We start from the raw sequence: 13015 nt of genomic DNA on the forward strand, positions 1-13015 counted from the left end.
TTTAAATTACAATACAGACACAACTGATGTGGCACCTCTATTTAAATTCACTTATGGGCAAATAGCGTAGTGGTGGGGACATTTTGACAAGGTCAACAACGTCATAACGATGAAGTAGTAGTATTATAACAGTTTGGGCGATAGTGATTACGATTACAAATTATATGAAACAGTTACAACCCCCCTCCCCCCATGGACCCCTCTTTAAAAAAAATGTCATAATACCACTGCTACTTATTTAAATCTATTTCTGAATCAGGATATATGTGTAATTGAATATGTATGTTTATAACAGTCATCTAAAAACTGACGCTATGTTCACTCTGTTCACCACACACACACACACACACACACCTCACCACCACAATTGAGTAGAGCGACATTAATGTCACACCTAGGTATACACTGGGTTGGATAATTGACCTAAAGTGACCGGAAAGTGGTGAATGAAGTTGAACCCCCCACCCCAACCCAACCCGAACTGATCTGTTAAGTACATTTGGGAAAATGTCTAGCGATGTACCAAAGTACCATGCCGCCAGAATCATAGCTTTTGAATCAGGTAAAAGTCTTTGAATATTGTTTTTGCAATTATCAGTAAAAAGGTGTGTGATCAATACAGTGATCTAACCCATACCTGATCACTATGTTAAAAATGATATTTAAGGAACACAAAATGCAGTAGATTATTAAAATATGTATGATCTGAACTAAAAGACCGATAAATTAGTTAAATGTAAGCTATTATTCCAGATGTTTTGCTATAAAATTTAAAGCGTGTTTTTATACAAATTCTGATTTTAAAAACTTTCATTATGCTGTAATACTTTAGCATTAATGATGACGATATATTTAATTCTGATTGTAGACAAAAAAAAATTGAAAACACGAATACTGTTAAACAACTATATTACATTCTAAAGTAATTATTGATTTGTTTTGACATTTATAATTAAATATGTAGATATATACATATTTACATTAAGAGCGTGATTATTTCCCCTATTTCGCTTGTCTCAATGTCCCAGGAATTATTATGTAAACAATTTTTTTACAAGAATTACAAAACATTGTGTTGCGTTTATTGTCTTTGGTTGTAGTGTGTATATATATATATATATATATATATATATATATATATATATATATATATATATATATATATATATATATATATATATATATATATATATATATATACATATTGTTTACATAGATACATTTTTTTTCTGTCGGCCTACATTGAGTGCTTTTTCTTATTTCTTCAAGTGCTAATAACAATTTATTTTACATCATAGTGAAGTAATGACTTACAGCTAGTAATTATATATATATATATATATATATATATATATATATATATATATATATATATATATATATAATACAAGTATATAGAACGTGTTAAAAATTCGGCGCCTTTTTTTGCTCATTTCACTCCCCCTACAACGAAAACCTGGATACGCCTCTGATATGATCCTAAACAAATATAATATTGACATAAAAATGTTAGTGGCTCTTTAAAAACCGGGTAATGTTGTAAATTGTAACTTTTGGCTCTTTTGTCTCAAAAGGTTGCCGACCCCTGAATTAGAGCATAATAAGAAAAAAAATCAGAGCATTTATTGAAGTCTTTAATAAACAAAATGAAAAACAAAAAGGATCCAAAAAAAAAAAAAAAATAGCCGTCCTTTTTTTTTTAAATTAATAAAATTAAATTAGTAAATAAATCTGTTTCTAAAATTAATTTTGTTTTCGACTATTATGCCGTATGTTTTACTTTTTCACCACGTTTATTGGCACAAGTTTCTAAACCAGCCTCTGTCCAATTTTTGAACCAACATGCTCTAAACCCAATGTATGTTATGTATTTATTTACTTATTTAGCTATTTATTTATTACACTCTGTCCATCAATGTAAGTACCTTGTAAATATCAACCCAAACAGTATGGATGCTATTTTATTTGTTTTAAAATTTAAAAAAAAAAGCATTAAAAAAAGAAAAAAAAGAAGAATCTCAAAGCACCCTGTATACTAGAAAGGAGATCCTCAACTCAGAGTACCTCTACCACAGTTTTGAAGCATGACCTCCCAAAAAAATCAAATTCATCGTGAAGTTCATCCACAAATGTCACATTTTAACCACAGCCTTGGTGAGCTGTGGTGCACGCAAAATGTTTACAATAGTAGAGCCGGGTTTAGTGACTGCTATTAGGGGCAGATAATTTAGTTTGAAACGATTTTAAACTTAGTGGGGGGTAACTAAGAGGAGGCTGCTTTCACGGAGGGGAGGGAGGGGGGTGTAGGGTAGGGGTTGGGGGAAAGGAGGGTGGGGGTAGTATCGTCCTTAACGACCTACTGATGGTGTTTTAAAGCAAATATTTTCAGTGGCAGCATTGGTACTGTCGAATTCACAAATTATGAATTACTGAAAAGTAGAAAATAAAACAACTAAATAGCGGCGTATGATTCGCCGCGGGTCGGCTCGTAGTAATTAAAACCTAAAATTAAAAAAAAAGTAGAAAATAAAACAACTAAATCGCGGTCAATAATTCATATCCTAAGACTCGGTAATACAACTTGTAAATGAAGAACAATTAACAATAATATATATTACTCGTATAGTACACATGGGTTTGCAGCTCAGCTTTTTACTGTAGCTTTAAAATAATTAGTTTGATCGTATCGCCTTAAAGTACAAATTTATTTTGGCTGTTCATCAAGACCATCATACATATCAATGGTTATCGAACACGTGGTAAGATTATCGTGTAATAGAATGCCATTATTTTAAATAACTGAAGCTATTTAAGAATTTTTTTTTTATTTACAGAACACAATCAACAACAAACTAGCAAACCATATCAACTATAACTATATTTTAAAATCACTGTAGGTATAGGACGGCTCGCAACAGAGGCGTAGCGACCCTTACCGGCGCCCGGTACAAACTTTCGATTTGGCGTCACCATCGGGAACAACCTATCAGTTTTCGATTTGCACCCCCCACCCCTCAAACTTTCAATTTGCACTCCCCCCCCCACCCCTCAAACTTTCAACTTGCACACACCCCGATATATTTTTTATATTTATAATGCAAAACTGCATCTAAAATGAGATTTTATTTTGTTTTTCCAACCTATTAACCGATTTTGGCGCCCCCTAAGGTCGGCGCCCGGGGACATATGTAACCCTCCCCCTCGCTACGCCGTTTTGCTCGCACCCGGAAAACTAAATATTTTAACTTATATTTTAATACAAAATATTATAACGATTGTCATTACAGTTGCCTATTCTCAATGGCTGACTTCGTAACGTTATAATGAAGAAAACAACAAACAAACAAAAATAATTAAACACGTATGATCCATGTCTAAAACGGTCGTGTGAAAAACTGTGAGGAAGAAAAAGATACATTTTAAGCAAATACCTATGTAACCAGCTGCTAAAACAATGGACATATAGCATGATAAGGGAGAGTACCCAGAAAAAGTGAAAAAAAAATACTTTAAGTTCACAGTAAAATTAAATCGAAACACACTACAGAAATAGAAAATTGACATTTACAAATACAACAATAATATAAACGTTGATACATATATTTTCCAAATTTTATTACTAAAATTAATAACATTTGACGTTAATATAAATTATAACCCAATACTCAGTATAAACTGCTAGTTTTATAAGAAATCTTCTATCCTTTGAATACCCCTCCTGATAATCACTCAATTGATTCATATTATTTTTAGAAAAAAGTTTCCATTGTCATGGGTGGCTACAACGTGAACTATTGACCTCGCAGCTGAGGATGAAGCACAGTAAACTCAGCAGTCAAAGAGAAACAGAGTTACACACCTTATATGAGTCTAGTTCTTATGCAATGTTATTTCCTCCATTTAATTAATATATATACAATTGATGTTCATGTCTTTGAAGCTGTGTAAAACCATCAAATAAATTATTATTATTACTATTTAAATGTTTAAAACAAATAAATTTTTTAAAAATGTGGGAAGACTGCTAAAGATATAGATGTTTGAAAGGGAATAATGTTTGATTGGATGTGTCTCAATATAATAACAAAACGTTTCAGGTTTCTTAAATTGGTATCATTTTAATTCTTTGTAATCCCACATTTATTTCTGCTCTACCCCCCCCCCCTCACCCCACCACGACGATGGAAAAAAAATAATCCTGGAATCATCATTTAATTACATATTTGCATTTTCAGGTTGTTGTTTTTTTTTTGTGTGTAAATAAAATTGTAATTAGACGTTTTGTATTAGATCCATGTATAAGTAAACCATCTTAAATGAATGAAAGTAGGCTACAAGAAGAAAGAAGTATTACTATTGCAAATCTGTATCAGTCCTTACAAGCCGATGATAAAAACTGTAATACTAAAGCGAACATGGCAAGGCAAAATGACGCTGTGAATTACATGATGAAAAAAATGCTATACAAAATGCGCTGTAAAATATGTTGTAATTTATTAAAAATAAAAGTATTTAAAAACAAATGCTAAAAAAAAAAAAGAGAAGAAATAAATAAATTAGGCGGCACTGCTAAAACGAAAATTGGTTCTGTAAAGTTTAAAGAAGTATTAAACAAGATGAATGTATATCAAGATGTGATTTCATATCTGTTCTTTGTAGAAAACAGATTTACAATATGATACACACATTTTTAAAAAAATAATTAATGTAAGTACAAAAATAAACAGTCGATGTTGTCCAGAAGAAGAAATGTAGACGCCACTAGAAAAGATAACAACCACACTTATTTGCACAACTCACAACAGCAATGTCTATATAAAAAAATCATAGTGAACCGATTGTTATTGTTGACTTGAAGTTAAAAATAAACGTTTGTTTTGTCCTTACGATCGCACTGAATTGGACGTTATAACAAAACATTAATTTAGGTCATAGCAGTTGCAAAGGGCTAGAAACAATTTTGTTTCGAGGCTACTTTAATGTAGGACTGAAATAATTATGTTCACATCGCCTTTAAAATAACAGACTTAACTTTTTTATTATGACCTTATAAAAGCCTCGCGTGAAGAGAAAGTCAGTTTGATCTAAGGACAATCTACGGTCTCAGAACTGAATAACGAAATTACGACCTTTGTTTATAGTCGACTAGCTGCTGAGCGCTTGACTGCTAAATCCAAGTTCAAGTCAGTGTAATGTCACTGAGTCCACCCAGTTTTGATGGGTACCTAACGAGAAAGTAAAGGCGGATGAGCAAAGTGACCACATTCCTTCATATCAATTCCTAGAAAGTTATGAACTCTACTTTATCTGCCAATGCATCCATAAGCTTAAAGAGGTCTCTTTACTTTATTACTTTAATTATTTTCTAATTGACTGTATCTATCTCATGGTCGGCAATTAAACACGTGAATTTGATGTGAGTTGCACTATTACCAATAACCATTTATAAACAGAGTTTCTTCCAGAGTTTCTATCGCCTACCATGAACGAAATGTAATTTATATAGAAAACATACACTTTTACCAGTGTTCGTCTCGCCCCCCCCCCCCCCCACTCCCCCACCCCGGAAAGAAAATTTAGTACGACCCTCCGAAAATATCAAGTGCCCCCCCCCCCCCCCCTCTAAGAAGAGGAAATACTGCAGCTGTTCAGCCATTAAGCTTGTGATAATGAGTCATTATGCTCGCCGATGACAATTCTATCTAGATTCTACAGTTGTTTAAAACACTAACCAATAATGTGGAGCGAGTGTTTCTTTCAGGCATCTGGAAAAAATTGAATTTATGTAGAAAATATATCGGCTAGTTTTACAACCCCCCCCCCCCATCCCAGGAGATTAATGTCTGAAAGAAACACTGCAAGCCTTTGAATTCTAGATCAAAGAAATACAGAGTTTCTTCTAGGAATCTCTTCGGGGTGGGGCGGACTATCGAACGAAATGGAATTTATATAAAAATATATACGTTTACCAGAATGGCATTTCCCCCCCCCCCCCCTCGTAAATTTTAGTCCGCTCCCATTAAATTTCAAGAGTCTCTTCCCTCCTCTACCCCCCCCCCCCCCTCCTCCGGAGAAGAAGTGAAAGAAACACTGTTTATAACTCTTTTGTGGGTGGTTAATGTATGGGAGTGGCTTTTATCCTTGTACAGGAATCCAAACAAGTCCATAATGTCGAGTCATACACATGTGTTTCATTCTTCGGACGATTGTTAATCAGTCTTGGCTTCAGCACAGGAAAGATCATAGGAAAACTTGAACGTCTCTTTTTTTTACTCCTAGATATCTTCTATTTCTGGAAATCCCCCTGGGAAGAGGAAACTAGGTCAAGGCAACTCTGAAGGAGGAGTAAAAGACAAGACAAGGACTGTCGGGCGTACGTGGGCATAAATAAAGAGAGCCGCTAAAAACCGAGTCCGATGGAGAGGTGTAACTGCAGCTAGAGTTTCTTTCAGGCATCTCTTCGGGGGGGGGGGGGGTGGGGGCGGGGGGATTTATATAGTAATATAGAAAACATTTACTTTTACTAGTGTCCGCCACCACCCCCCTCCTGAAAATGTAGACCGCCACCCCCCCCCCCCCGAAAATATCAAGTGCCCCCCCCCCCCCCCTCCCGGAGAAAAAAAGTCTAGAAGAAACTTTTGTTACAGGTCAGTTGTAGGTTAGATAGAAATAGGTTAGAATAATCTAGAATTAGGGGAGAGTGCGTTTGTGAGTTGAGTTTACCCTAGAATATTGTTAACCCCGGTGTGTTTATGTATTGTTATCCCAAGGTCGAATGCGGTATAAAAGTTAAAGTGAATGGTTGTCAGGGTTAGTTGGTAGAGGTTCGGGCGAGGGCTCCTCTTTTATGTAAAGAATTGAGTCCAAATAAAAGTATACTATATGTGTCACAAATCGTTGTTGAGTTAAATCGAACCCGGACCTAACAACATTGACTGCAGCCCTTTGCTACTCAGGGGCCACAATAGGATACATCAAGTCATCTTCTGCTGCTGCAGTTCCAACGTAAGAATTATACCAACAATAAAATATAAAAGAACGAAAAAACACACCGGTAAAACAAAGATTGAGAGTCGTGATCCTACAGTTGGAGATCAAATCTGGTTCAGAAGAAGTAATTTAATACAAAGTGTGGCCCAACCCTTATTTAAACTAGTTCACTATTCCACAAGCTTGTATTTACATTGATTTTTTTTTTGCCTCAAACATGTAATTTAAAGCGTCAGTTGTGTGTTCGCTTTAGCATCACAATTTTCATCATCGGCTTGTGAGGACTGATACAGATTTACAATAGTAATATTTCTTTCTTACTTGTAGCCTACTTTCATTCATTTAAGATGGTTTACTTATACATAGATCTAATACAAAACGTCTAAATATAAAAAGATTTTAAAAAATTAAACACACCAACCTGAAAATGCAAATGTGTAATTAAATGATGATTCAAGGGATTCTTTTTTCCCTCGGCGTGTTTACAAATATAAAATACGAGTAGACCCGCGATGTAGCATACGCCGCTATTTAGTTTAATTCCTAATTTTCAGTAATTCATACTTTGTGAATTCGACACTAACAATGCTGTGACTGAAAATAGTTTGCTTTAAAACACTATCAGTAGCTCGTTAAGGACGATTATACTCACCCTAACTCCGCCCCCCCCCCCCCCCCCCCCGCCTCAGTGAAAGCAGTCGTCTGTGACGACAGTTTACAGGCGACAATGAAAAGAGCAAGCAAAACTTGTTATTACCTCCCTTAATTTCAAATCGTTTAAAAACTAAATTATCTGCCGCTAATAGCCGTCACTACGATTGTAAATAGCTCACCAGACTATTGAGCTTACGTCTTGTTGGTGTCTCGCAAGGTACCCTTGGAGAGAATTATATATATATATATATATATATATATATATATATATATATATATATATATATATATATATATATATATATATATATATAACTTATATACAGCTTTCATAACTTCACAGAAATTAACGCAACGGTTTGAGAGCCTATAGTTTTATACATAAAGGACCAGGTGTTCAAATTTACCCGAATATAATGTTATTAAATAAATGTTTGAGTTAGGATCTATTTAAAAAAAATCGAAATTAAAAGAATATATATATATATACACAAGCGAAAAACTAGACTTGTTATTTGACACCAAGGGTGGCCGTGTGTTGACTGCAGCTCTAATAAAACACCCAGTTAAACAGACGACATTGCTGTAGCCTGTGTAGGGCAAGGGAGACTATCTTGTTAGGTTTACGACAAGGGAGACGACTTGATTAACCTGCAGGTATACAAAATGTTCAAAGTTTAAAATAGGTCTTAGTTTGCTCACACTGCAAATAATTAGAAGCTTAAGGTAGAGAAATATATTTAAGTTAGAAAAGCCTTCGTTAGTTATAATATCTTTTCAAATGGATATAGTTTGCAAGTTTCAAGGCTTAAGATAAACCTCAGGTAAACAAACATAAATATGTTTTAATCGATTTTGTGAGTAAGTGTAATCAATATTAACCCTCCACCGACGTTTTTACAGTAAAAAAAAAAGAGGTAATAAATAAAACAGATTGTAAATAAAACATTATAGGGAATTGTTCCCACTATCTTTACTTAAAGTAAAACATTTAAATTTCTCAATTCAAATTAAAGTAGTATTCAGTTTTAAACATTATTTCAAAATCTTGATTTGATAATAAATGCAATAAGGTGAAGGATGTAATAGTCTGAAATTGAATGATGTAGTTGTCTGTTAATGTTGTTAATGTTTTGTCGTCTGCATATATGTAATAAATTGATTTGTCTAGGCTCAAGGTGTAGAAGATTTCATTGACAGAGGTCGTTGTCACGGTACTGTCCCTTGAGATTTTGTTCTATGTCGTTTTTGGTGTATAGGCTTGTAAGGTGGTATACACACTGAAAGACAGCGGTGTCTGGGTGTTTTACTACGTGGTGTTTTATTGTCTGTTTACTTTTAATCAGATTGTTACAGTGCAGGCATTTACTCATGTCAGCATGGAAAGCTTTTATTTGAGTTTTGCACTGGCTGGCAGTATTGAAGCTGTGAAAGCTGTATCCACAGCTCTTGTCTTTTCCAGGAGTTGAAGGTTTAAAGACTTGAATTGATGCGATGGTAGTTTCTTGTTGCTGCTGGGTTTCTTTAGTTTTTGGTCGAATTGTTGCAGTTGTTTCTAATGTTGTTTTGGCCGATTTCGTTTTTCGTTCTTGCAGTGTGGCTGGACTGTCTTCGTTCTTCCTTTTGGCTTTTGTTTCTGTTTCCATAGCGGTCTGTGGTTTCTAGTCATTGGTATAAGAGGCGTCTTGCTGTTGTGTGCTGGTGTTTGCTGTCGTTGCTGTTCTGTTGCTAAGTTCGGAGCTTGCTGTTGTGTGCTGGTGTTTGCTGTCGTTGCTGTTCTGTTGCTAAGTTCGGAGCTTGCTGTTGTGTGCTGGTGTTTGCTGTCGTTGCTGTTCTGTTGCTAAGTTCGGAGCTTGCTGTTGAGTACTGGCGTTGGCTGTCGTTGCTGTTCTGTTGCTAAGTTCGGAGCTTGCTGTTGAGTACTGGTGTTTGCTGTCGTTGCTGTTCTGTTGCTAAGTTCGGAGTTTGCTGTTGTGTGCTGGTGTTTGCTGTCGTTGCTGTTCTGTTGCTAAGTTCGGAGTTTGCTGTTGTGTGCTGGTGTTTGCTGTCGTTGCTGTTCTGTTGCTAAGTTCGGAGCTTGCTGTTGAGTACTGGTGTTTGCTGTCGTTGCTGTTCTGTTGCTAAGTTCGGAGCTTGCTGTTGTGTGCTGGTGTTTGCTGTCGTTGCTGTTCTGTTGCTAAGATTGAAGCTTGCTGTGTCAAGCAGTGGCGTGCTTCCATTCCCTGTTGTTGCTTGCGTTGTTAGTTGTGCTGTTGGGATGTTTATCTATTCCCTGTTGTTGCTTGCGTTGTTAGTTGTGCTGTTGGGATGTTTATCTATTCCCTGTTGTTGCTTGCGTTGTTAGTTGTGCTGTTGGTATTACATGTTGAAGTGGGTTGAGGTGTGTTTGGCTGCATTGTTTTGTCCAGTGTTGGGTAGATGAACAGTGTTGACAGGCTTGTTTTCTGCCTGGAATGGCTATTAGGATGTGCCCCGGGTAATATCCAATGATTTTTAAACTCATTTTGGCGGTAAAAAAGTTTTGCGATCGAAAAAAAAGTGTGGTGTCTAGCCTTAAGGTTTCACATGACCGTTAGATCAGATAGGCAAATAACTAATGGACAGGTCTCAAGTTCACCACGGTATATCGTATTGTTACATAAAATTGATGCCAGTCGTGGAAGTTTAGCACAACCCAGTGTTAGATTCACCAGACATATTTAAAAATACAACACCGACATTTACATTGCATGCTGAACGAAAAAAAAACATGGCGACCGGTTGGTAGTTAAAATTTATATTTACATTTTTTAATACTAAATCAAGCGAAATATCGCTTAATCATGAAATCTTATTTTAACAAGTAAGCATTTTAATCTCTTAAGATACTACTTGACGTTAGAATGAAAAAAATCATGCGCTATATATGTTTTTACTTTGTAAATACTATGTAAACTAAGCAAAACATATTTAGTTTGAAAACTGTTTTAGTAATTTCAGTTTATTATAATACTGTTTATTTTGTCAATAAAATATGAATTCTATTTCACCAGTATTGTCTAGTATTTTTTATTTTTTTCTGAGCAATACCTACTGAGTATCATCGTGATGCGTATCCTTCTATGAGCCGCAACAACAAATAAACCATAATACATTATTTATAAGTAACCTATCTCGATCTTTCCCCTTCAGCATCTGTTTCATCGTTACAGCAACATGATCAACATATCAAAGACCGTAATGCTCCTCCTGGCACTAGTGTGCTGGTCAGCCCAGCAGCACGGTGTCAGCGGTCAGTTCCTCTTCAACACACTGACCAACTCCGCCTACTACTACCCCTACCCTTTCCAGTGCCAGACGGCTGTGAACCCGCTACTCACGAAGGACTGTCCGGGTGGCGCTTGCTATCTGTCAACACTTAAAGGTCAATGTTGTATGGCCAGCTTTTTCACTAGTAAGTTTGTGTTTTATTTATTTTTTCATTTTTAAATATTGTGTTTACTTAGATTTTAACAGTATTTCTGTGTTTAAGTGTTAAAATGTTACTAGTAATTCAGTTTTTTTATTTTACTAGACTGGATTTTATTTGATGTAACCAGTAATTCTGTATTTATGTAAGCAGTGCTTTTTTTTGTGACGATACGTACCGGTACGACGTACCGGTACCTTGTTCGATGTGGGGAAAATATTACTTTTCTTGCATTTTAACTTTTATTATTAACTTGTTATATTAAAATTAATAATATAATATAAATAAAAGTTAGGCAATCCATCAATGAGTACTGGCACCTATGTTTTGTACGCACAAAAAAAAAGAACTGTAAGTAAATGTAAGAATAGGTGTTCGATTGTATCCAGCATGTATGTATTTAAATGCTAAGTTTTATGCAAGACTGTTTAATTAGATTTTAACCACTCTGTATAGTTTTATATGTTTAACCTTTTGCAGTAGTAATGTATCTACGTGTTACTTGACATTTTGTATACAATGCAATGCAACATATTATAAATTAATGCACTGCTCGAATACTGCATTCGAATGGGGCACTTGAATCATCTGTGGGGGAGGGGGTATCAAGTGAGGGGGTTATGTAATTTCAGCGCGACGGCCACAGGTAATAAGTATATATGTGTTTACATACGTTAATTTTTTTTTTCATTTCGTCCTTGGGGTGGGGGGGGGGGAGACGTTTATGTTTTCGGGGTGGGTAGGGGGGGGCTCTTCTTCCAACCCCCCCGCCCCCCCCCCCCCCCCACTCATGCATTCCCCGCCTGTAAAAGGCACGGGTCGGAGCAATGTATGTCTCTAGAGGAAGAGTTTGTTTAGATGAATAGTAGTTACAACTTAGGTAACATAATAGCATCAACAGAAATGGGGTATACACACATTCGCAAGATCTTAAGCGAAGACCATACGGGATAAACATCAGATGACCACTTTTTGAAATTTTCAGTTAGTGCAATTTTCGTGTAGTACTAGTGTATATTTAGCAAGTAAACACTATGAAAGCGTAAATCTATAACAATATGAACGCTTAAATCCACCTCAATCCCCTCAATATTTACGATTTTAAAATCAAGTCACAATGGAAAACCAAAGAATCTCAAACATACAATCTCATTTTTCTCGAATGTAGACAACTGTGACAACTTTTGGATTTTAAGATAAAATATAAGAATACTAGTCTACTTATGATTCATCTACAATCGCATGTCCATAAGAATATATGGAACACTTATAATATTTTACTATCACCTTATGACCCCCCTCCCCTGTAACATCTTGTCTACATCCTATAAGTTTTATTCTCCCAGGTTCTAGAGTGTACTACCAACAATGTAAGTGTAGTCTGAGCGTCACATGTCCAGTACTCGTGGGCTAACATGACGTCATGAAACACTCAATCAGCAGCAACTAACAAACGACCCAACAAACAACAGCATAACTACAAAGGAAAATCAAGTTTTGATTGTGTTTTAAACATTACATTGTATGCCGAAGCATCTTTTTTTAAAAATAAATTGCATGGTAATCAATTCTAGTCGTTTATTCATTGTTGTGTCCTAAAAATAAATGCACTATCTGCTACTCGTGTTTAATTTAAAACGCATGAAAATATACAACACAAAAGCGCGCATGTGTTTTGCTAATATTAACTCCTGTGGAACAACTTTGAAATCCGGGAACGAAATAAAACATTTTGTTTAATGTTATTGGCATAGTTAACAACAATTGTCAGTATGTTTGCAAATAACACATAAAAGTTATTTGCAATTAATGCCATAGATAAAAAATCAAATAAAAAATCAATGCTTTACAATCTAATAAACAGTAGATAAACACATACAATTTTTAATTACGAAGTTTCATTTCATTTTTAGTAAAAGAAAA

At 35.3% G+C, this 13015-nt stretch overlaps 1 long non-coding RNA gene across 1 annotated transcript; it reads left to right on the forward strand.

The window, feature by feature from the left end:
• Nucleotides 1-8172: 8172 nt before the first annotated feature.
• Nucleotides 8173-12660, forward strand: LOC131944384 (uncharacterized). The gene is made up of 3 exons (XR_009387017.1): nt 8173-8301; nt 10816-11077; nt 12439-12660. It is a non-coding gene; the product is annotated as an uncharacterized LOC131944384 (long non-coding RNA).
• Nucleotides 12661-13015: the final 355 nt, after the last annotated feature.

This window comes from Physella acuta, unplaced genomic scaffold (genome assembly GCF_028476545.2).
Source record: "Physella acuta isolate Inbredline_101_S28 unplaced genomic scaffold, ASM2847654v3 ptg000489l, whole genome shotgun sequence".
Classification (NCBI taxonomy): domain Eukaryota; kingdom Metazoa; phylum Mollusca; class Gastropoda; family Physidae; genus Physella; species Physella acuta.